The following is a 27,450-nucleotide window of genomic DNA, read 5'->3' as shown; positions in this document are numbered from 1 at the left end:
AATTCACGAATAATAACTTATACTTTGTTGTTGCACAATTATACAATCCACACTGTTATTAGAACTTTCACGCCCCACACGCCAAACATGCGCGATGCATGTAAGTATGTGGGTGTGCGGCTGACAGCATGAGTGTGTGTGTATCCCAAAAGACCGGCGAACGCCATTATCTAATTGTTTTCGAAATATGCGCACTTGATCTAATTGTTTTCGAAATATGCGCAGAGGAGAAACATTCAAATTCTAAACTTTTCCGAGCGAGTATTCCGTCGGCGCTGACTCAAGTGCCATTTAGGTGCGGCAAAAACAACGCAAGAAAACTCCAACTAGCATACATACAAACATAATTTGCTGTTGGAAGATAACTAACACGCAATTTTTGCCATTTTCTTGTGCGAGATGCCGAGGCGCATTCGTTCATTAAAGCCGAAAAGTTCACGCTGCTTAGAAGTGGAAAGTTGCCTTTTCACTTTTCAACTGCCTAATCACCTACAAACAAATATATTTAGTTAGCTCCTCATACATATGTATGTAGATTTGTGTGTGCGCGTTAATATTTGCATATGCTTTTGACTTTGTCTGCTCTCGCTTTTGTGCAATTTAGTGTGGCATGTGGCAAGTTTTCGTCAAAGTTGCAAACTATGCACATACACTCATACAAACCATCCAAATGACTTATTTTGACAAACACAGTACATATAAAATAGCATATAACCTCTCAGCTTAGCATTCACTTTTCCTACAACAACATCCATACCAACGAAAGTGCCGTTAAGCTCTGCCTTGCTTCGCTGCTTCACAAAGTTGCTGGTTTACGGCGCTCCCACTCTCAGTAACTTTACGGCCTTTAAATTTTTACTGCATACTTTTTCGGCTAGTTTGCGGCAGATCCTTGCCTCCTTTGGCAAAATTAAGTTCTTGGTGAAATCTTTAGCTTTGCTGAAAATGCTTTTAATACTTGCTGGAAATTAATTTCAGTGCGTTCAAGTTCGTTGCGAAATTGTCATATTTTTCGGGATTTTCATTTTGTTCTGTGGCGAATTTTAAATTTGAGCGTTCTTTACCTTTTGCTGTATTCATATTTATTAATCTTTTTCCTTTCTAATAATATCTTACCGTTACATGCTTGACAAACTCCAATAAGTCGGGCCAGGCGCAAAATGTAATTATTTGTGGCACGTTCGTATTTTCATTGGTTTGTGTCATGTTGCTTATTATTGCTTGCAGTGGAGTCACGTCTGTAAATCTCAATAGGATTATAAAATATTTTCCTTTAAATAACGTGAGGATATAAAATATATTTTTGTTATTCTGAGGGTGCTTCTGGTTTTCAGCTGTAAATCAAGAGCATTGTATGGGATATCGCACATGTGAGCTCTCTTATTTTGTACACGATTTCAAAACCTTGAGCTTTAGAGCCTTATATAAGGTTATATGGACATATTTTAAAATGGTCTAAGCTCGAACTCAATAAGAAACGCCGATTTTATATTCGTAGATTGGAAGTTTGCGCGGCAGCAACCTTTATAACCGGCTCTCTCTTATCAGAGTAAAACTTTTTTTCTTATTTTTTTATTTTTCTATTTTTTACTTTTCTTTTCTTTTTTAAATATACATATGTGAAATATTTTTTTTTTCATTTATTTAAATAAATATTTTTTTTGTAATCCCTGTTTGTCTTCATGCCCATATCATTACACATCATCCCAAATGTAGGCAACAGTATTTGTTTTAGTAAGCCAATATTGAACTATTATATAGCATAGCATACAATTAGGCTAAAAGCGTAATAATGGCCAAAAATAAGAGTAATGTCGGGTCTAGGATCGATTTCCACCGAATAGTTGAACTGCTAGCCGCTTCGTTTATAAGGAACCTTCTTTCAAAAAGCTTGCATTTTAATCTCTCTTTTATTATCTTTAATTTTTTTTTCAATTTTTCAATCCTTTTCGTATTTCTAGATAAGTTTTAAAATTTCGAAAAACGATTTTTGCACACATTTTCGCACTTTTTTGGGTTATTAAAGAAAAGTCTTAACCAACTTCAGTCGGTCAATATAAGGAAAATTTTTGCCCGTAGAATATACTCTAAAAAGAAATTATCTAAAGCATACTGTTTTTAACGAACTTTTATACGCGCACTTAGTTTTCTCTTACTCAATAGCAGCACAACTGTGGCATCTATTTATTACAACATAAAGAATAAGCGGAAAACTTTTTCTAAAGAATATAATTTTGTACTTAATGAAATTTTTTATGATTTTTTTATGAAGCCAACGCACGTGCCGCAGTTAAATGTTAGCAAACGGCTGAGTTTAATTACAAAAACGCATAACTCAAAACTAATGGCTTAAGGAATACAAGGGTAGCTAGCGCAGGCAACTTGCAACAAATAATATTAGAGATCACATCAGCGCAATCTTAGATTTCTTTAAAAATATTAGCATTAATTTAAAGGGTGATTTTTTAAGAGCTTGATAACTTTAAAAAAAAAAAAAACGCATAAAATTTGCAAAATCTCATCGGTTCTTTATTTGAAACGTTAGATTGGTTCATGACATTTACTTTTTGAAGATAATTTAAATGTTGACCGCGGCTGCGTCTTAGGTGGGTCCATTCGGAAAGTCCAATTTTGGGCAACCTTTTTCGAGCATTTCGGCCGGAATAGCCCGAATTTCTTCGGAAAATGTTGTCTTCCAAAGCTGGAATAGTTGCTGGCTTATTTCTGTAGACTTTTAGACTTGACGTAGCCCCACAAAAATAGGGTCTAAAGGCGTTAATCGCATGATCTTGGTGGCCAACTTACGGGTCCATTTCTTGAGATGAATTGTTGTCCGAAGTTTTTCCCTCAAAATGGCCATAGAATCGCGAGCTGTGTGGCATGTAGCGCCATCTTGTTGAAACCACATGTCAACCAAGTTCAGTTCTTCCATTTTTGGCAACAAAAAGTTTGTTTAGCATCGAACGATAGCGATCGCCATTCACCGTAACGTTGCGTCCAACAGCATCTTTGAAAAAATACGGTCCAATGATTCCACCAGCGTACAAACCACACCAAACAGTGCATTTTTTCGGGATGCATGGGCAGTTCTTGAACGGCTTCTGGTTGCTCTTCACCCCAAATGCGGCAATTTTGGTTATTTCCGGGGCCCGTCAACCAGAAATGAGCCTCATCGCTGTACTAAACTCGCGCGCGAAACACATTTCGAATTCGAACGAACACTGATTTTGGTAATAAAATTCAATGATTTGCAAGCGTTGCTCGTTAGTAAGTCTATTCATGATGAAATGTCAAAGCATACTGAGCATCTTTCTCTTTGACACCATGTCTGAAATCCCACGTGATCTGTCAAATACTAATGCATGAAAATCCTAACCTCAAAAAAATCACCCGTTATATACATACATACATATATTCAATATCCAATGCAACCTGCGATAAATAACTACACCAAAATTGAAGGTGATAGACACATAAAGTTCACACAATAGACTAATACCGCTGTCAAGTTGCGCTATAAATGTTTGTGGAGCATAAACGCCACATTTGTTATTACATAAATCGTGTATTACTTAGAAGTAGGCAGCTAACGGTGTTTCTGTATGTGTTTTATATAATTTTTGTTGCATATCCCAGCAGTCTAGTGGCAGCATACTAATTCGCTTTAGGTTTCCCCAGTGTGTCATTCACAAAAATTTTTGTTGTCTATAAAAATTTGTCCACACACACACATGCAGACACTCATATACTCACCGGAGCAGACAAGATTTACCACTATACGTTTTATAACCGCCGCAAATGGCGTATTTTTCTTGACAAAGTTTTCCTTATACTAACACCCAGCCACACACACACACACACTCACATAAAAACGCGCATATTTTACTTTTCATCTTATTCGCATTTTTTTTGCTTTTGCTGTTGTTGCTTTGCTTTTGGCCGGCATGAATGTCATGACCTTTTGTCAAAGAAGCGTTAAAGTACATATTTTCTCCGAATATCTTCGCAAGTCAAGCTGAAAATATTTTCATAAAACACCTACACAAACAAACGACCAATAAATGTTTGTGTGCGGATGTTTGTGTGTCCATTTATTACGCTCGTATATTCGGATATTCGTTTGCAGCGCTAGTTCATGTATTGCTGTGTGTGTGTGTGTGCCTGCAACCACTTGCTCGTTGTGACGTCTCCAAGGTATTCTAGTCCTGCTCGCTGCTGCTGCTGCTCAACGCTGACTTGTAATAAACATAATCGTAAATTTAGTGAACAGTTTCATCTTCACTACAACAACGGCGGTAACAAAAACAACAGTAATGTTAGTGGCAACAACAAAAGTTTTGCGTCTCCAGCGCTCACCGGCACTTGCGGCACAACACCTTTGGGGCATTGGACGCACACACATACAGACACTTGTACTTACGCTCTCACTCGCAACGCATTTTATGTGGCAAGCGTTGCAAGGAATATGGCTGCTAAAGTTTTCGACACTCAACACACACACCCACACAGCTGGCTATTTATGTATATTACACTTAAAGATATTTGCTTTGTAAACATTTGCTTTCACGTAAATATTTCATTGCCACAGCTTCATTTATTTATTTTTTACTTTTTCTTTCTTTCATTTTTTTTCCTTTTTCTATTTTTTGAGCCAACAATGTTTACTTTGTTTGTTACACCTACAAAGGAATCCCTGGCAATGTGGCGCGTGCTGTGGTATTCTTATATTTCTTGCCACAATTTGATTTGATTTCAAAATAGATAATTTGCTTCTTCGAAAAGCTGCACAAATTTGTATGGGCTTTCGTCTGAGTGGTGCGCAAATTAGCTGAAAGTTGTTGTTATGCCGGAAATTGCATGCAAATCTATAATATGAAATCTTTGGTTACTTTACACCTGCTAAAAGTTAAGAATAAAGCAGTTGCAGTCTTTAAAGACATGTCGTTGGCGTAAAGTAATATCGCATAAGCCACAGGACTAAAAGGAAAATTAGTTAAAATAGCATACACGACAAGAGGCATTGTTTATATATTTTCGTCACTTAATTAAATTTGATTATTTGAAGCAGAAATAATGACTATAGGCGTTATTAAAGCGGTAAAGGGAGGTATAGTTTGATAAGCTTCAGATTTTTAAGATTGTGAACATCTTGGAAGAAATTTTAATTAAATAGGAGCACTTTTTTCTATGTATTCTCTCTTTATTTTTTGTATAAAGCTTAAGCTCTTATATATCACCCTAATTGTAGGCAACACTTTTTTTTATTAGTATGCTTATTCCTATAGTGTAAGTGAGAAGTCTACAGTCTGGCGCATTTGGCAGTAATTACTGTTATATGCTTTATCCAATCTTCATTACTGGCGTAGACACCGTTTACGTGGTTATAACCGAATTTCTCCTTTTCCTTTACCTTTATCGAATGCTCACCAATTATTTAGGCTCTCATTATCGCCTAAATTATGAACTGGTTTTTAATGAAGTTAAGAATTTAGTGAATTTTTGGATGTAAATTGCTCTCACTTAAAGTAAGAATGAAAAAACTAAAAAAAATAGAAATCAAAGCTATAATACCCTTCACAGGGTTTTTAAGCATGAAATGCTATAAAACGTTGTTTATATTGATTTTGATCGGTCAGTTTGTATGGGAGCTATATGCTATGTTGGACCGATCTGATCAATTTCTTCAGAGATTGTGTTTATACCTTAGGTCATATTCGATGCCAAATTTCATGGCGATATCTTTTCAAATAAAAAAGTTTTCCATACCAGGTGTTGAGTTCGACCGCTCAGTTTGTATGACAGCTATATGTAATAGTTGTCCGATCTGTACCGTTTCTTCGGAGATTGTAGCAATACTTTGAAATTTAATTTAAGCCGAATTTCATGAAAAAATCTTGTGAAATAAAGACACTTGCCATACAAGGACTTTAGCTGGATCGTTGAGTTTGTATGACAGCTATACTCTATGGTGGTCCGATCTGAGCAATTTCTTCGCAGATTGTACCATTTTCTAAGGCAATAAGTAGAACCAAATTTCGTAAAGACATCTCATCGAATAAAAAACTCTTCCATACGAGGACATAATCATGTTCATGCTTCAGCGAAAAACTTCTTCAACCCCAGGGCCATGGGCAACGGACGCAAAGGCACCCATGACACAATTACCAAGCGCATTAAGACGAGCTTTTGTTGGAGATTCTCTTGAAATTTTAAAATTCATCTCATACAACAGACCAAATTTGCTTAGTTCCCTAAAATCTCTTACAAAATTGAGCTCAATCGTTCTAAGTTCACTTTTATAGGAACGGTTGGTGATATAAATATTCGAAAGCATTAAGAACATATTTAATTGCTTAAAGCAATTTATAATTTTTTTCTTTTTTTTTGGCTGAGCAATTTTTTTTTTGAGAAGTCAAAAAATTTTAACAAGTTAAAAAATCATATTTCCATCTACTTTTAGTATACTGTGAATTCTTTCATAAAAATATTTCAGCATAATTGAAATCATACTTACTTAGAGCAGCTCTACGCAAATGTCAGTCATTTAACCAACTCCACCAAGCTAAGGACAAACCATAAATTACCAAATGAGCATGGAATGCTTACTTCATTAATATTATATGAAAGGCATTTGCCTAAATTAAAAACAAACCTTCACACAAAATAATAGCTTTTTAACTAATACGAAAATATTACCCGAATGTCATTGTTGCAGTCTCTGCGGCACTGAGGTAAGCAAAAGTAATTTAATATACCCGAAAAGTGACACACACTCGAGCGAATGTCTGCGCCGCGCCGCCCTGTGCCACCCACTTGAGGCTGATCACAAGCGACACCTCACTAAATTTTTAACGCGCAAGTGACAGGCGTATCCTCTTTCATTAAAAAACCGTTTCCACACCTCGTAAGTGTATGTATGCCTGTGTGTGTAATCAAAAAATGCGGAAACGGAATGTCAGAAGTGCAGAAGTACACTCGTTTACTTAAGATACAAATAAGGCCATATGACACTTAGTACATTAACTACATGCACGGCTGTGTGAATGCGAATAAATTTAAACGTCTGCTTAATAAAAATGCCGTTGACAAACGCACAGACATATGTATTTACATACATATATGCATATATGTATTGTTGTTGTGCTTGTGTGTTTATGTAAATGCAGAGGCTTAAGCGCTGAGTGCCATTTGATATGACACGCACACGGCGCGGCACAAAGCGGCCGAAAAGCAAAACCCTCGTAAATACATATTAACGTATGTATGAGTGTTAGTGCGTCCGTATGCGTGTGTGTGCATACCTTTTGTTTAACAATTCTTGCACAAATATTTCAAAAAATGCGTTTGCATGTGTGTGACATGAAATATTTCACTGCTGACACATATGCGTTTGTGTGTGTGTTGTGCGTGCTTGTTTTTGTGTCTGCCACATAATGACGCACACGCATTTAACTCAATTTAAAATATCCCTAAATCGCTTATCCTTGTGGGTTTGCCGCCGCCGACGGTTTGTTGTTTCATTGTTCTTCTTGTTGTTGTTGGCATTGTGTTGTGCCTGCGTAATCTTGTGGGCTTTCGCTTTCGTTTCGGTCGCTTGCAGTTTCGCATTTTTGTTTGGTTCGCATTTACTATTGTTGTTGTTGTTTTTGCTTTTAGTCAGTTGCGTGCCTGTTCGCCTTGTTTAAAGCTCAATGCGCAGATGCCATGTGGAAATACCAGTTTAACCCTCCCGATCAGTTGGCCAAACCGCTGTGTCCAACACTCCACTGCTGCCATCACATCCACCGTGGCAACCTCACCAATCAAGCGTCTAACCAAACTGACAGTGTGCCGCACTCATTCCGCTACAAGATCGCTGTTTAGTGTGTTTGTGCCGTTTGTTTATTTGTATTTGTTGTTTTCCGATTCGTTTTGCATTTCCATTGTGTGGCTTCGAGCTGTCGCTAGTTCCTGCTGCTCCTTGACACACTCCTTTGAAGAAAAAGTCTCGAGTTTTGTTGTCTTGTCTTACTAACATATTATCTTACACTGTAAACACACATATATGTGAACATATTTATATATAGTAAAGGGCTGCATGAATACGCAAAAAACAAACTTTGAGTCACTGTCCAAAAATTTCAACTTGCACTCACTCACACAACGTAAAAATGAATTCTCATGTTTGGGTAAAATAAGGACCGAGTCTCATTAGTGAGAACAACAACGAGTTCGCTCAACTCATAGCACTCTCACAAGTAACGACCCACTCTTTGTAGAATTGGTCTACCAAAGCATTTCATTCTGTTGGTGTGAATTAATTCTGTGCAAGAAGGATGTTGGATGAGTGAATGATGTTCGTGTGAATTAACAACTGTTAATTCGAGTTATTCTAGTTGCACGACTAGAAAGAAGTATGTATGTAAATACGCATAGATAATTGCATATGAATGTGGATAAAAAAATGTTTCCAATATTCAATTTTATTGCAATTTTTCATGAAGTTTATTTAGGGATTAATAGATTCAACAAAATATTATAAAAAAATAAAAATATTTTAGAACTAAAACCTGTCCTTTGGAACAATTGAAAAAAAACTCTTTTTAAATCACAAAATACATACAACTTTTAGTTCCAAAGTATCACATTTTTATTAGTTACATTCGCGTTCATTTCCAGTCACAGTATACACAAAACAAATGACGAATTTAAATATTTAATAAACTGTCTCGGTTAAGCGTCTACGGTCAGTACAATGCAGGCAAACATGTTCTGGGGAAAACCCTTCCGTTTATCTTCTCTATTTGCTTGCTTAGATGAACACTATGGGTGCACACTGTTCTGTTAAAAGAATGAGAGAAACAATGAATTCACATAACAATAAGTGACGATCACACACTATTCCACTACTAAGCGAACGCTAACGATTTGCATTCACTGCTGGTTGATGATATGAGTGTGAGTTGGGTTTGTTTATGAGATGAATGAGCTGAGTCTACCTGCTAGCGATAAACAGCAACTCACAATGTCTTCTCTGTATCTGCATTCACATAATTCCAACTCAGTGTCGGCGCTTAACTCGAGTTATGAGATGAATTCATAAATTCTCTGTTGCATTCATAGCGTGAATTAATTCTTGCAACCCTTTAATATATAGATATAAATAAGTGTATGTGTGTGTGGGGAAGTACCGACATTGGGTTTATGTTTCTTGGTCACATGTGCCGGTATTGGGTTTCAGGCGTGTCAACACTTGCTTTCAGCAACACTAACTGCCAGCTCACATCAAAACCGTAAAACCTAGAAAGCAATAACAAAAACAAGCATAAAGCATTGAAAGGGGTGTGAGTGCGCCAAAATATTAAAACCAACTCTTTGTGCACTCGCCTATTCATATGCATGTATGTATGGGTGTGTGTGTGTTTGCCTGCCAGCATGGTGTGAGAAGTGTGAAAAATATATTCCAATGAATTTGAAGCCTCACTGCAGCAACAAAAACAACGACAACAGCGCATTTGTCAGTAAGACAATACCAGCATTAAAACAAAACGTCCATTTCATTTACATATCCACAAATATAATTCACACATATCATTTGCCTTTGTTTCGCTGCGTTTTGTTGTTATGTTTTTTTGTTGTTTTCCCTCTCCGCCCTTGTCTTTGGGTATCGAATTATACGCACCGCGTAATACAAAGTATATGCCTCCATATGTGCGGAGCTTACAGGCCGCACGCAGCTGTGATTCCTGTATTTTTGAAAACCCCATCAACAGTTAGCAGCAGCTGCTGGACTCTATATGTGTTTTCTAAGTATGCATTTAGGCGCTTGAGCGTTTTGATGATGAATTTGTGGGTATTTTTATTTTTTGGTAATGCTAAAATTGCTGAAATAGAAATTTTAACCGTTATTTATTGCAATAAATTAATTAAACTTTCATGATAGCTGATATCATATTAAATATTGTACTATTTAATAAGACAAAAAAAAAATAAAAGTCAATTTTCTGGAATTTTCAGACCCACCTAACCCCTTAAAACCAATACTGAATAATTTCAGAAAATTTATTTCTTAGAAAAAAACCGGTTAAAGAATTGTAAGATGCTTTTAATGTGGCATTTAATTCGGATATATCTCAATTTTAATATAATATTGCAAAAAAAAATTATTAACATTCTATACTTTTGAATTAAATATTTTTTGAAAATAAATCAAATTCTCTTAAATACAGTTTTAATATTTTTTTTTTTTGCAAATTTTCAACAATGTATGTATTTTACCTATCAAAAATAATGAAAACTAGAATTTTTGAGTCATTGATTTAATAATATTGACATAATTTTATAGCGCCGTATGACAGGCGCTTATTTGTCACAGTCGTCCGCTACCCCAGTTGCCACAACACTAAAACGGCTATAGCTTCGGAAATAAAGCGAATTTTGAAAAATCCTTTGACTGGGATATTTTTTTGGAAATCTAAAGTATCTAATTATGAATAAAAAAGTTTTGACTTTTTCAAATTTCTAGACTAGAATACCTCTTAAAGCAAAAATCAGATTCGAAAAATAAGCTTTAATGCGTAAATTTATATTTGAAAGATATACATACGTACATACATTTTCCATCAAAATGCTATATCATGAAGGCCTAACAGTCTTTGCAATTTTTTCATACAACTACTATGCTAAAAGATGCCTAGACATGCTCTTCTAACTCTACACAAAGCAGTATCAGCAGTTGCAACAGAGAATAATTGAAACTGCTGCAAATCATGCAGGCAACAAATCAATCAGAGCCAACACAACAAACGTCGGACCAACTCCAGAGAACAAACATAAACTTTTGCCAGCCTACGCACACTACTTACACATACATATGCATATACAAGACACAAAACGCATTGCATGGCTTCAAGCCACTACACTAGCAGATGCTGCAACATTGACACCGCTATGCATATCAATTTTGCTGGCAGAAAGGTGAGCAGCATTGGGCTAAAATGAAAAATGCAATTAACCGTGTGCACAGACACCATGCCACACATGCCACAAACTGAACTCCCTATATACATATGTGCCCATCTACATGTACATATATTTATGTATATGTATGTATGTACATGCAACGTCAGCGAGACTCGTGCTGCAGTGTTACTTGTTGGTGTTGCTGTTGTTGTTGTTGTCGAAGTCAAAGTTTTTTTGTTGCAACAGTGGCGCTTGCCGGCATACCGCTGGCAACTGCCAAGCAATGTGATAGAAATGTTAGACTCGCTGGCAGGTGAAGTTTGCCGCGCCTAATGAACGCTGGCAGCATGGCGAAATGTGGCAAGCAGCAACCGCACACCGGACTCTGTGGGTACTGCAATGGCGCATGCCGCACAAACACCAATGCGCCAAAATATTTCTACTTAGATCTGTGGCATGCGAAAGCCGAAAAAAGTGTGCACAAGTTTTTACGGCTACCTTTTGTGGCATATTGTTTTTATTGTAATTTTAAGTTCTTTTTTTGTAATTTTAAGTTTTTTTTTTGTAATTTTAACGGTTTTTGTTATTTTTTTTTATTATTTTTTTGTTTCTGCTCTACTGTTTGCGAAAAACTGGGTGTGTTGCAAGTGTGCGAAACTTGCAACCACGAAAATATGTAGAAAGGGTAGCGTGAAGTTACATTTGAATAAGTGGTCGCATTACATACATACATATGTACATATATCTGAGTAATCGTTTATGTGGCAAGTAATACAGCTTTGTGTATACATATGTATGTGTTGGTGGCTCCACACTCATGCGGCATATTTGAATTTATGTTGCCACTGTCGCATTGCATGACTCACCAACTCACAGCAGACAGTTACACTTGCCACTCACCATTTACCATTCACTACTTGCCACTTGCCACTTGCCATTTGTTAATGTGCCATGCTTGTAATTAAATCAGTCTGGAATTTTAATTTTTAATGGCATACAAAAAGAAATTACTGCTAATGCTTCGTGGCATTGCCGGCGACAGCCAAAGCGAACTGCAAGCGCAGACAAGCACGCAGACTCCGCTATAGCGGTATCGTGACAGCGGCTTTTACCAAATGCTTTTCATTTTCACCTACTAAACTTAAGAATGATAACAATAAAATTGTAGAAAATTTATTTGCGGCAATAATTTGATATTTTATAGCGTAGCGCCACTGTGTGGCAACATGAGGAAAAAGATCACAAAATTAAAAACAACAAAAATATGCGAGCACTAGACAACAATTTGGTGCAGATGAAAAGAGCAAAATTAAAAACAAAGTTACTGTGTTGGTGTATGTGTATGTGTGTGTGTGTGTGTGTGTGGTAGTAAACGGCAAAAAACGGGCACGAAAATTGAGGAAGACATGAAAAAGCTTTTATCTACAAGATGTCTGTATTAAACTGAACTTAACTACCGTGGGCCAAATGCAGACAGACAGGCAAACAACTAGCTTACTACAACTACACACACACACACGTCTGGGCTTACGAGTTTGTATATCCGTAAACAGTCGTTTATACCCTACCTTGTAGTCATAGCAGAGTAGTAGCTGTGGCGTGGCGAATGGATGCTCGCCATTCAAGCCGCCAACGGCAGCACCCAGACAGTCAGCGCAGCTTCGCTAACTGTACCCTGCAGTGTCTGGATACAGCTCCATATATAAATATGGTGCTTACAGTACACTATATGCGCCAGCTAAGCTGTACCGCTTGTATTAATCTGCTGCCTTGATTCCCGACTGTCAACGGCGCTACACTAAATACTTTAAAGCCTTGATTTTTATTGCAAAGCGGTGATCTGGTGTAGCGCGCTTCAGTTTTTAGGAGCCCTTTCATTACAGTTAGGTGAGCGGTTATTAAAACAGGACTTGTGTTGTTGTTTGAGGGGTTAAGAAGAACCTGGGAAGTAAAAGTTTATATAATTACTTCCAATCCAGTAATTAGGTACGAGAAATCGGCAGTGTATAGGGTAAGATACTCATTGTTTCTGAGTTGGTATGAATAGTTGCTCTCAAACATTATTTTTTGAACTTCATATGGGATTCTAAATTTGGCGAAACTGTGTTGAGCGGCATAATATACACAAAAGTGCTCATCTCTGTATCCTGTGACGCTCTCTTATCAATTTTGATAGCATTAGAACCTTTTGTGGCTTATTGATTAGTTCTGGAAACCGCCTTTCTTTCGCCAGCCTTCTAAATTCAAAAAGAAGCTCGAACAAGCAATGAACTACGAGGTAAACAATAGTATTTTAAAGACACGATTCGTTGATACTCTTTTATTCGTACAACAACAACTACCAATTTCGGAATTTTGAGTGAAAAAATTAATGAAAATTCCACAAAAGAACACTCATAGCAAGATTAAAGGCCTATAAGCACTATTTTCTAGAAAAAGCGAAATGCAGACTTGGGTGTTATCTCCCAGGGTTGCACAGAATGAAAAAAATTAAAATTTAAAATTATGTTGCAAGTTTGTGGGAGAAGAATGACTTGCTTAACATTTTTTTTACAAAATCTAAGAATTATTTATTATAATTTTTTTTTTTCAGAATAATTATTTATTATTAAAAAAACTCATTAGTTATCATTGAGTGAAAAATCTCAATCCCAAATAAACTGAGACCCCACAAATGGAGTTTCTGGCTCCGCCAGTGTGCACACATGTCGCACACTAACACTTCCACACACTTTCCACTTAAGCAACAGGAATACAGCTATAGTTGTTATTGTTGTTGCTAACGTTGTACTACTAATGTAAATGCTGTTCAAGCGGCTGTTACCATTTTTGCGCTTGTCGCTGTGTTGTACTTCAACGCATACACACACACACACAAACACCACTACATGGCTGTGTAGCTGATGAGGACTAATTAGTTTTAAGTTCTTTAGTGCCTCGCTAACAAAGAACTTGTAAGGCCGACCGACGCGCAACGCTTGTTGTCTGCCACAGCGGTTAGTTGTTGTTGCTGCCACCATTGCCATTGTTGCCGTTGAAACTAACGCAAAAGACGCTTTTTTCATAGTGGCTGCATAAAGAGTTTGTAGTGTAACAAATGTGTATGTGTGTGGATATATATGTATATAGAAAAATATATGTGTGTGTGTATTGGTGTATATCAGTTGCTTTGTAGCGCTTGCCGTTGCTTTTTCAACTCTTCTGCTGCTTTTATTGTTATTATCTGCTCGTATTATGTTAGCTGTTATAATTGTTGCCGCCCCATAATGGCAAGAAACCGCTTGAATTCTGCGCCAAAGCAAGTGCCCAAGCGCTACAAACATATGTACACGTGTTGTTGTTTGTAAATAATAAAAAAAATGAAATTAAATAAAAAGTATGTGAGCAAAGATATATAAAACAAGTAAATTGACAACACTCGCCACAACAATAAGACATTAAGAAAGATGAAGACAACGAGCAAACAAAAAAAAACAAAAACAAACTTGTGATTATCGGCAGTAAAAACTAATGCTGCGGCCGTTCGACCCATGCGACTGGAGTGACCAAATCCAGACAACAACAACAAAGCATACAAAATTCGGACCTTTATTTTCGGGTTTCTTGCGCAGTCGTTGTTGCTGTTTGTGCGCCACTAGTTGTATGGTAGTTTGAGGAAAAAAGATGTAGTTGCTAGTTGCCTTACATTTGTTGCCACATTCATTTCTCAGGTATTGATGTGGCCGCATTTTTGGCTAGTGAAAATTGGTTGAAATTATTTTGGGCGTAAAGCTAATGTCTTTGGCAGTTTCGTTGATGATGCGCTCGACACTTGATTCGTTTGTTTGTTAGTTTTAGTTATTTTTGTTATTCTTTTTGCTATTTTTCTTTTTTATAATATTTTTGTTGTTTTTATTTTGTATATGTTGTTATTTGGCTCTTGTTGCATGGTTATTAGTGCGCTAACAACTTATTTGTTGCTATCACAAACTATCTAACCTTGCATAGCGCTATGTGAAAGCGTGTGTATATATTCATATACATATGTATATATGCATGTGTGTTTAAATGGGTTTCTTATTCCTTGAATTGCTGTATTTTATGCCGTTGAAGGTTAAATTTTGGGTTTAATTGAGTTGAACATTTGAGGTCAGGAATATGCATATATTTTGGGGCATCTTCATATACCCTCATATATCTACATTCTAACAATGAGTACGTAACACATCTATCTCAATACATATAGTCTTATCGCTCATATGAAATCTGTACATTTTTCCACGTTCTGCATTTCAACTTCAACTCATTCATGCATACAAATTTTATATTATGCAAAATTCTATCACTTTTCGGTGGCCAATAGAGACAAGTTCAAAAATTAGATCGACTTATTGAAGAAAGTGCGAAAGCGAAGAAAATATAGAGATGCTTTGGGAATATACTTATATAGAGAAGAGTGTATCACTGAGTTCTAGATGAACAATAGAGTTAAAGTAGAATGAGTTCTATATTAATATGGATTACCTATGTATATGATTTTTCAAACTTGATTAATTCAGAAAAAATTTAGCTTCCTTTCATTCAGTAGGCGATCTCTAGGAGGACCCCGAAAAATTGTATCTGGCGCTGAAGAATTTTTTTTCTGTTTAAAAATATCTCAAATAAAAAAAAATATATATAATGATCGAATGACTAGTAAAAATCTTAACGTTTGACAAAATGGTAAGTTTCCAAAAAAAACGTCATTTTTTTATAAACATAATATATTTCAACGTGGTTGAAAAATGGAAATTATTATCATAAATATTATAACTCAATTATTACATAACAAATAGGTTCGGTTAAGATCGTAAAAAAATCTCAAACCGAAAAATTTAGCTGTTTCGGAGAAATTTTATTTATCATCGACTTTGAATACAAGGTTTCGAAAAAAATGCATTAAATGTTTTGAAAGTCGATTATATGAAATAAAAAATGTCTCATAAATATTGTACGCTATTATTCTCGAAACTATTTGCGGGATAAGCTTCAAATTTAGGAGAACGCTTTCAAATATATATATCGTCACCTAAAATGAAAAAACAAAGTATAAACAAAAAAATCGAAATTGTGATTTTTACTGCTTACGGTTTACTACATTATGTTAGAAACATAAAATTATCGGCTTCCGACAAATATAACCAATATATAACCCATAAATAACCAATATATAACCAACATATAACCATTTTATAACCAATGTATAACCGATACATAACCATTTTATAACCAAAACTCATTTTTTTCAATATTAGTGTTTTTGTTATATCGTTTTTGCTTTGTATTGTATGTATGTAAACTTATGGAAAGTGATGTTACATAATTTTGCATTTTAGGTGAAGATATGTGATGTTTAAGAAAAAAATATCTATTGAAATTCACATATATATGCATATATGTATGTATATAACCCCTTCATAGAAATTGGAAACGAATATTATAAAATCTAAATCAAAGTAATCGGTATTAGTATCATATATCCACTATCCATAACATTTTAAAACAGTAAATATATTTTTTCTATTGATTGACCTTTCAATTTCAATTTACTAAAAATAGCCCACAACGAAGTTTAGCGTGCCTTTTTATTAGCTACATTATCTGAAAGCTGCACCAACCAACGACCCAAAAAATCACGCCAACTACAAGCCAAGAACTTTTTCTCGCTACCAAAAAAGCAGAAAACTTTCAACATTTAACGACCAGAAGCAATTTCCAAACGGTCAGTGCTGGTCAAGGGACGTTTCCCAGTCATTAAACAATTTAGTATATTTTATGCCTGTAAATATGTTTGCGGCGCTGATAACCGAGCGAGTGCGCGCCTAACTACACGTCGGTCCTTTAATCGCTTTCAATGAAATTTACGACGTTAATGGCTGTAAAATTGTTACGACTAAAGTTAAAATTTCCAATTTCCTCTGAAAATCAAATGCTTACGAGCCACAAAAACTTATTGTACCTTTGTACATATTTTCGGCTATAAGACACGCCCCTTGCCCACCTCTTGTTATCTAACTAATAATCAACACACACACGCACATACACCAAGTGAGCGCAATGAAGCTGAAGCTGTGAGCGACACACCGGATGGCTGGACTATTTAAAGCGCCTTCGTTGACAACCGAGTAGCGACACTGGCTGTCGTTGGTTGTTGTACGCATAGCTAGCGGAACTACTATTAGAATAGATGCTGCCGCTTAGCTGCTGTTGGTGTTGCCGTTGTTGGCGGTGATGCTGCTGCTATTGTTGTGCTGTGTTGCCGCCGCCGCCGATAGCGTTCTGTCAATATAGCTGCGCATAAAGTAAAGTAAAGTAAATTGCTTGGAGAATTCCCCAAATACCCTGGGGAATATGCCCCGCCCCAAAATAGCAACATTAACCGAAACTGTATTGTTTGTTGTTGTTCTTTTTATTGTTAGTGTGAGTGTCGAAGCGCGCATTAGACGCATTAGAGCATTGTGTACGTGAAGTGAAGTGCAGTGGGACGCCAAGCACCAAGTGGGGGTATACGCATTTGAACATCTTCACTACAGTCGAACACCCCGCCTTGGGATATATTTATTGTGCGTATTGTCTGTCGACCAGCACAACAGGAATTTATCTTTATTACCAGCATGATGAGCATGTATATATGTGTGTGTATATTAATGTGTCTGTGTCGGTCAGGAAGGAGAGTTTTTATAATGCCCGAGGGAAAAGCTCTCTAGGAAATGTTTATTGCTTTAAAGTGGTAGTGTTCTTGGCAAAATGGTTTGGGACTTAACTAGTTAAAAATGGCTAACATTGCGGGCACTCAGTAAAGTAGAGCAAGAAATTTATATTTTGAAGTTTATGAAGTCATATAAATATTTTTTTTATAGTGTTCTTAAAACAAGTGATCTACTAATGGTATATTTTTACTATTTTTATATGATTTATGTAACTTAGACCTCCCATAATGACTTTTTGGTTCGGAAGATGTTGTCATCTCTTTTCCTCATACAAATTTTAGATTATTTATAGTTTGATAGTAAAAATTAATAAGAAAAGCTCTTTCAATAGGTAAGCTTTTTGGCTTTAATGGGAAAAGCTCTTATAATAGGTAAGCTCTTTGGCATCATCACTTGTTTTGCTGAGCTTAAAGCGCTTGAAAAGCCTTAGTAGCTCGATTAAACTCGTGCTCGCCGAAAAATAAATTAATTCAATGCCAAAAGGTTAACAATATTCAAAAAAAAACAAAATTAACGAAAATTTTAATGCATTTATATGCGCTTTTTTATCAGTACACCGTTGACAGGATAATTAAGTGCCACCAACATGAATGTAATTAAGCACTTAAAGGCTAGTCCGTACCTTCTTCTATCATTTTTTCTAAAGGCATACACGATTTTGGGGTGAAATTGCCGCCACTCTAGCTCGGCTTAAACCCTTGTGCACCAAATTTTCGTGCGGAATTCAATTACCGCTCATTTATTATATGCCAAGCGCTTAGCCGTATCCCCTGGCTCCTTCATTACTAATGAAATGCCCTACAGGGCAGCTTAAGCGTACGCATGTAAATGGATTTGCGTGTATTTGTGTTATTAACGCTGAAGATGCCTGGGGCGATTTTACGACAATTGTCGGCAGATGCCCGCCAAGTTTTTTAAACCTGTTGTCAGTTTTACGCAAATATACATATACGCACGTGTGTGTGTGTGTGTGTTGACAGCGCTGTCAGATTTGGAAAAGCACACGTACACATACGCAAATCAGAACTATATATGATTGATGTGCACTGTCAACGCCCAACGCTTAGCTTCAAATATTTATCCATGCAAGTGCACGGGGCCAGAAAAAGAAAAACGTTAAAGTAGAATAAAAACTGAACTGAAATGGAAAAAAGGGAATTTAGAAAAAAATCACACAACAATGCAGCTGTTAATAGTAGACATGCCGTACTTGCCGTTTGTTTATTTACGAGTTTGTTTGTGCAGCGCGCATTTTCTCCATCTCAAATGACAGCGGCGATAAAAATAAAAATTGCTATCAAATGAAAAATGGGCGCACATGGTGACAAAAAATGCGCTGCCCCGCACCGACCCGCTTGCTGGCTGCCACCAATGCTGCTATAAATGTTGTGTGAGTGCGTGTGTATGTGCGTATGCGTTTCCCAGGATCATGCCACTAAGCGCCGTGGGTGTCCTTTTTTCGCTGGCTCCCATACTTACTTACATATTTATTGTGTCGTCAGTCGTCGTCACTAGGCGACACGCTGATCGATCTGTCAACGCTGTTATTGACTGCTCGCTGCTGATATTTTACTCAGTGTGCCCATTGTCTCCGCTTTCGCTTGCGCTGTAGCCACTGCTATTGCCTTCACCTTCTCCTACGCTTTCTTCACATCATTTGTTTTATCAGCAGTGCGCTTAGGGCATTACACTACCTTTTCTGTTATTTTTAATTTTTTCCCTTTTGTCTTTCCTGGCTTGTTTATACTCCACTTCATTTGACTGACAATTTATTATGGAGAAGTGCAAATATTTTTATCATTTCCTGCAAATAAATTTCGTAAAAATAAATTTTATGTTTTTTCGCTCATGGAAATTACTTTTAAATCCACTTTTACTTTATTGTTTTTTTATTCTTATTATTTTTTGTTGTTTTTATTTTTGCCTGTTTCTCATCCGAAGTTTTTCCAATTTATATTAAGGTAGCAAAAGATGAGTTTGCTTCATCCCCTACGAAATTTGTAAGCATACTTACAGGCGTACGCACATGCCGTTGTCAAATACAGCTAAGTTTATAAATAAACACACATACACACACTCACATTCTTATATACATATGCACTTAGGTAGTAATTTTAGCTATCAAATTGCTTTGCAATGCTTGCCAATTTGCTAACACACATTTTTGGACGCAAACACACACACTTGCAAAAAGCATACATCTTCTTAACATATTTATATATTTATATATATGAGTAGTATGAAAGCTCCATAGCGCGCCCCGCTGCCATTACACGGCGTATCGAAGCTACTTAATATCTTATTTTCACCTGATTTCACTCGAATTTCGTAAGAATATCATTTGGCTGCCTGGCAGCGCCTCACCTTGCCATGCATACATTGATTTAAATTATGTAAATTCGCATTGTGGAAAGCACACCAACGACAACAGTAGTGCCGCCAAGCAAACGCGCACTCATCCTCCGATGTGTTAGCTGCGAATTCACGTACCCTGGAGCTCGTAGCGCTTGCGCTAGCTGTAACTGATAGGCAAATCTTCTTACTTTTTACATGAATTTCTAACTCCCATCACAATTTGCTACACTTTGATGTAAGTAATACTTTGTTTTTGTGCTTTCGTGCGTGTGTGTGTTGGAAAGGCTTTCCACCGGCGTTGCTCCCCTCACTCGCATTGTGAATCTCAGCATTTCCCAACGGCATTTCTATTAATTCTTCTGTAATTCTCTTTGCACTTTGTGAGAAGACTCCAGTTGATTTCTGTATTTTATGAAAATTATGCAAAATATTATCAGAATAATTGATGAAGCATAGATAACGTGAAAGAGTGAAAAGAGTGAGTACTGCCAATGGCGGGAGTATAACGGTGCAGCAGTTGCGGCTGCAATGCTTTTAAAATCAATTTCAGCGAAGTAGACACCAGTGTCCAGATTAGCATTTCAAGCGTGTAAATAATAATCCCCATCGAGAGAAGAGTGAATTTTCATAGCATATTCAATGAAAGGATGAGCGGCTTCACAACTTAAACAGAATATCACTATACCTACTTGAGTAAATGTAATGTTTTAGGTAAAACTGCTGGCATGTTAAGGCGCAGTTAATACAGTGTCTTTTTTGATAACCCGAGAAAAAAAAGAAAGCTGACAGCTTAGACTTAGAAAAATGTAGTACTACGTGATAGCACAACTATACTTTAAAGTTTTGCAGAACAGACATTATACAGATATACTATATAGTTTGCCTTGTCTGTAATATGGCTATCTGATCGTCAGCTTTCTTAAATCTGAAATTTTTGTGTATTTTCTCTTTTTTTTAAGATTAAAATTATTCAGCGGAAACTCTTGAAAATGTATCAAGTTACTTTTCGGAATAAAATTGAACTAGTTACTTTTCGAAAAAAAATTTAAGTAGTTACTTTTCGGATTAAAATATAACTAGTTACTTTGGGAATAAAATTTAACTAGTTACTTTTGTGATTAAAATGTAACTAGTTACTTTTTGGTATAAAATATAACTAGTAATTTTTTAAATTAAGCCACAAAAAATGGCCATTTATGTGTAAAAGTCGTAGTTATACATATATAGCCGTGGCATGCGCTCTTAAAAAAAAGAACGAGAACTATTCTTAGCTTCAAATTCGTCTGTAACTGGGCAATATGTGTAACTGCCTTATCTATTTAGCATCTTTTTCATGCTAAGCTGACTTATCTCAACTTTTAAAACCTCATTTATGGCCAGTTAAGTATTTTACAACTATTTTTTCCACACTAGTACTTTCACCTAAACATAAATTAACCAAAATGAAGTTGCAGGTGAGTGAGGGAAACAAACAACGCCCACTACTTGCAACTGCACCTGCCTTACAATATTTTCTTTAAGAAAAAAACACTGCTAATAATCATCAAACAGAAACATTTTTATCTGAAGACATATAACTTTAACGATTTCAAGATAGAATTGATATAATTACAAGAAAACAATTTGGCTTATGCTCCACTTTCAACCTAATGTCACCTAGATATACAGATATTAACCTTTAACCTCACTTTAAACGTTCAATTTCTACAAATGTAAGCAAGGAGTCTTCACATAAGTATACGAAGCATGAAGCGGAATGCTTGTATGTAGGCATAGAGACCTTCTTAGAACCCCAACTGAACTATAAATGGAAAAGGTATTAAAATTATGGTCTATTACGGCTAAAATTTGATTTAAGTTGCTTAATATTATACAGTGCATTTTCATACAAACAACATTCATACATACATACATATGTATATTAACACGCATATATAGGATCGTATGCACGTGCTCACCGCCTTGAATGTATGTAAATTTTTTATCACTTCTTGCCGCCAACAAAGTCCTGTCAAACAACAAAATTTATTATTATCGCATTTTGTTGTGTATTTAATGTTTTAACATATAAACATTAACACAAACCTTGACGCAAACAAAAAACTCATAAAAAGCATTATATCCAAAGTCAAGGAACAAATAAATAAGCAAGCAACAACCACAAGCGATGAAAGAGGATAAATACACACTTGTTCTCCGGCATAGCCAGCGATGCAGTTTTATTGATATTTGCTTGTCGGTTTTTCTCGGACACAAAACACTTGTTGTAAAAGCAGATAAACCGACGGACATCGGATAAAGCATAAAAGCGAAAGCGGTGCCGAACAAAGTCGTTTTATTGAAACAGTACAGAAAATAAATAAGCAGAGGAAAACCAGTAAGAACAACACTTGAAGAGATGCAAAGTGCCATTTTAGGTTAATTCTTCGTTTGCGCTATAAATGCGTCGGCTCTTGCCGGTGTTTGTGTGTGAGTTGGCGTGTGTATATTTATTATGAATATTAAAATCGGAAATAAAAAATTGTGTATAAACTAACTGTGTAAACAGCCGGCAAGAGGTCGCATGAAAGCCGGCGTTGCATAAGAAAAAAGGTAAATACATAAAGCATTTATTGCCAAGGTTCAGACGAATTTAGAGCCATGAATAATTTGCGCTTCCTTGTCTTTCGAGTCACTCAGTATCTTTAATGCGTGTATGGCTCAGCAGGTGGAATTATTACTATCAAGTGTAATCGGAAACTAGTTACAGAGTAGTAAGGAAAGTAACTAGTTAAAATTTTGCCGGAGAAAATATAGTTAATATTTTTATAAAGTTGGGAACTTACGAAAGGAACTAGTTACAACGGCAACTAGTTACAGGTTAGTTCGAAAAGTAACTAGTTAAAATTTTACCAAATAAAGTATAATTATATTGTTTCTGTTGTTCTAAAAAACAATAAAAACAAAATTTTCTTGATTCTAAAATCTCAATATATATTTTTCAATTATCAGGCTTTTCTCAACCATAAAAATGTATAGGTAAACCACAAAAAGTTATGACTGCTTATTAAAGATCAAATCTTCAGACCCCAAATTTCAAAATTTGTAGCAAAATTCACCGTTAAACAAGCAACCGCGCCTCCTTATACTCAACTATTCGATTACTATCTCTATTACTCGAAATATGATATGCGAAAAAAGCCATGCACAAACTCCTACACCCTCATCGGTCATGCCCATTATGCATGAGGCATGTGTTGTGATAACCCTGCGGTCGGGCCAAGCGCCAAATGACATAGAAAAACACTTGAGAGGACGCATATGAAAAGAAAAGAATCTTCGGAATGTGTTGAAAGTACCAACTTATAATGGTTTATGCCCACAAAGGCCAAGCACATTATGAATTCGAGAAGTAATAATAAAAACGGCACACACACATTCACACGCGCACTCAGGCCGAGGCAAAGTTGGTAACCTGATCGCTTACAAGGAGTTGTTTATCCCTACAGAATTCAGACACTTACATGCTTATAAAAATAATCATAAGCACATTTAGAAGTCGCATGTTTTACGACGTTGTTCCATTATATTATCTGCCTTGACATGCATGCACGCGAACGACTGTTTGTTGTTATACGCATATGTGTGTGTGAAAATATTTGATAGTCATTTGTATGTGTATAGCCATAAAAATAGAAACACGTGTGCATGTGCATGTGGTAGTGGCGTTTTTTGACTCGCATACATATCTGCGCGCTTCGCATAATGATTGTTCAAATCTCATAAGGATAATAATGATTGATATTTGACAGCCAAGGATTTCGGAATCTTTTGTGCATTTCAAGTATCAGTTCACATTGTTAATTCATTTTCTTATGCTTCCCTTTGTTCTGCTCTTCTTTCTTGCAGTAAACCACTACAAAAACAATAACCCAACAAAATAGACGGGGAAAATTTGATTCATTTGTTGGCGCACAGTGTGTGGTAAGTAAATATGTAAGTGTATTTAACATAGATAGATTAGATTGTGCATATGTATGGAGTAATATAAATTTGTTAACACTTTAATAGGCTCGCATTGTAATCTTTAACATGAGTATAAAGTCATTATCGGATTTTCACTTGAGCGTCTGCAGCTAGTGTAAACAGAGAAGGGTCGCTTTGCTGCATATATTTGTATGTATGCACATTACTCTGTACATATGCAAGTGTTGCACTTGTTATGACTGTGGCAGCTGGAAAATTTACGATAAACATTTATTTTTTGATGAATTACTTGTTAGTGATTCGAAGAATTAGAAAAATTAGAAGACAAATGTCATGTAGCCGCTGACTTTTCGAGGACTTTTGAGACATTTTTCAGTACAATCTTTAAATTTTTGGCAAAATTATTAAATTATTTTTGCTAATTAGATTATATAATTGTCTTGATTATAAATCTACTACAGTTGGCGTCTACTAGGATTCCTAACCGTACAATATGGACGCCGAAAAGGCAATGATCTATTAAATACCCCACAACTAGGTAGAGACTAGCCTTTCTGGAAACAAAGAACTGGCTGGAACTCTAACGATCGATCTTGAAGAAGACTGTTCTTCAGAGCAGCTGTGTTAAGACACAAACAGCGATAACACAGCGTTAAGTTTACCAGTTGCTCGCTTGAAAAAAGTAGACACCCGAATTAGTAATGGTGCTCGGTATACCGAAACAAATTTCGCACTATTGCATACCACAGCATGGCTCATGGTGAATATATAGAAGAAAAATTTATCACATAAAGCCGATAAAGTAGGCGTAAATATTCCACAATTTTTAACTAAGTATTAAAATGCATTAGTGACCAAATGTTGCATTAGCAAATAAATGTTGCATGATTGTTGCTGAAATCACTTAAAATTAATACCAATTAGCAAATCACTGCTTTGCTTTGGCGATCACCACAAATGGCTATTTAAACAACAACAAACATATAAAGAAAGCCAGTTGCGGATTATTTATACTAAAAAATCATAAATAAATAACGGTTTTCATGCCACAAATAGCATATTAAAATCTAATTAAAACTAAGCAGTGTATTTAATGAATATTCATTAATACAGTGGCTCATGCATCAATCGAATGCTCAATAAATATTTATTTAAATGCCAAAATATATACACACTATATATAAATAAAAAGTCGCAAAAGCATTAGTGAATTATTAATAGAAAAATGGCAAATATTAGCTTTATAGCAAAGCACATGTGTGTGTGGATAAATGTTTGCTTTAATGAATGTCGTGGTTAAAGTAGCAAAGAAGTGCAATTAAAAAAAGGTAAATAAATAAATTAAAACAAATTATATATGTATATACATGAATACATATGTAAGCAAACATAAATTTAAATATTTGCACTGATGTTCAAACACGACACTTGATTACAGCCAAAACAAATATTGGTGAAATAATCAGAGAATTGCACCAACACACACACACTTATATATATAAGCGCGTATATGGCAAAATAAATGGCGCTGCAATAAAATGCAAATTAATTATGCGAAACAATAAAAAAATTAATTTAGCAAATTTTGTGCAAACGCACAGCTACACACACGCACAAGCACACATATACAATTAATAATAATGGAATCGCTACAATCGCAACACGTGACCCCATTAGGTTAAGGTGGGTTTGGTGAATTTGCATAATATTTACATTACTCCGTTTTATTTATGCGAAAATATGGTGGGTGTAGCGGTGCAAAAAAATATGTATATAAATATAAAAAAATTTAAGCTTCAAAAAAAATTAATCGAAATGAAAATAAATAAATATTTAACAAATGGAGTGCGTTGAAATTGCTTGGCATTATGTTTGCCATAAATAAATTAACAATTTGTTGTATTTGTTGAGTGCAAACGGCGCTTTGATTCATTAATATGCGAAATTAATGCTGCGGCAGGGAGATTTGCACTGATTTGATTGCACACGCGTGATTCACAGCGCAATCGAACGCGCGGGTTTTAGCGAGCATTTCGCACATCGCGCTGAAATAATGTGAAATTGACCGTATTGAAAACGGTTGTTATTAAAAATATGAATATGAAATTATTTATAATGATTATGCAACTTTCAAAACATTTAAAAGGTTTTCGATTAACGTTTTTCAACTCGAAATAATGTCAAATTGACCGTATTGAAAACGTAATATTAACGCATATTGTTCAAGAAATAAATATGCATTTTTCAATATGGCTAAAACGTTTTCATTTAACGTTTTTCAACTCGAAAACGCATTTTCGAACATAATACAGCTGCGTACATACTAAAATGCTGACCACCATTTTCCTTATGGTTTGAAAAACCAGCAATTATTCTGAAAACCAATGCGCAGAGCGCCCTACTGCGTGCCGAAATGGCGAGTTTAAAGCGAGAAGATGCGGCTTAAGAACTGCAGCTAATGCGTCAGTGGCCGCAGCTGATCAGCAAATGAAGTTACCAAAATCCAATTTGGCATGCCTGTATATACACACATACACATACACGCTTACAACCAACACTGCAGGTCTTTGTGGGAATGAGCGCAGTTAGAATAAGCCAGCAGGCAACAGCGCTGATACACACACACATACATAGAAATATGTACGCACTGATAATGAGCAAGGCTATGCTGTTGGCCATAATGTGGCTAACCGTCCAATAACTAAATGCCTACGCTATGTGGAGCACAAAAGTTTAATTGAAAATAATACGCCAGCTGTGGTTATGGCCACTCCAGCTGCGCCTGATTGCGCGGCGCGCAACGGTAAATGTGGAGAAAGTTGAGTGCTGTGGAAAAAATTAGATTCCAGGAAGCTCGCTGTTTTGAAAGTTTCTATTCTACAATTATTAGCATGCTGGAGGAAGCTGCAATAATTGCAAGCAAACTGGAGCTGAGAAATTAAAAAGCATTACCAAAATATGTTATAAAAAATTAAAAGAAAACGCTTGAAATGCGCTCAAAGAATTTTATTATTTATTCGCTGTGTTGAAAGTGGTTGAAAATAAGTTTTATATGCCCCAAAAAGCATCCATAAAAGTTAAAAGTAAATTTAGCCTTGCTCACCAACAATCCAACAGCAATCGACAAGTGTGGCAAGCACTTTACACATATACATATTTAAATGTTTATTTGTGTGTGTGTGTTACCTTGTGCTTTTCAGCAACTCATGCTTCCTACGCGGCCGAACAAAATTTCGCTGCTGTAAATAAGTAATTAATTGCCTAACTACCGCAATGATTACGGCGCGTAATAACATACTCACGTGAGTGGCAGTACAAGAGCACACATACACACACACTCACATGCGCGGAAGGCAGCGCCCTCGTGTTATTGCCTACTTAATGTTGGTGAAAAATTTCTAATTAATTCTACGAAACATTACTTGCGAGCGCAAAACGAATTGTTAACAACTTGTAAATG

The 27,450-nt window shown here is 35.9% G+C and overlaps 1 protein-coding gene across 3 annotated transcripts in view; it reads left to right on the top strand.

Moving 5' to 3' along the window:
* The window catches only part of LOC105231407 (uncharacterized), a 76,022-nt gene that overhangs the window by 23,245 nt on the left and 25,327 nt on the right, over positions 1-27,450 (top strand). For all 3 annotated transcript variants that reach the window (XM_019992182.3, XM_049457096.1, XM_049457095.1), the window contains one exon: positions 23,913-23,987. The gene's annotated coding sequence lies outside the window, so the exon portion shown is untranslated. The remainder of the gene's footprint in view (positions 1-23,912; positions 23,988-27,450) is intronic.

Source organism: Bactrocera dorsalis, chromosome 5 (assembly GCF_023373825.1).
Source record: "Bactrocera dorsalis isolate Fly_Bdor chromosome 5, ASM2337382v1, whole genome shotgun sequence".
NCBI lineage: Eukaryota > Metazoa > Arthropoda > Insecta > Diptera > Tephritidae > Bactrocera > Bactrocera dorsalis.
The sequence above is the reverse complement of the archived record's forward strand: the minus strand, read 5'-3'. Positions and strand labels throughout refer to the sequence as shown.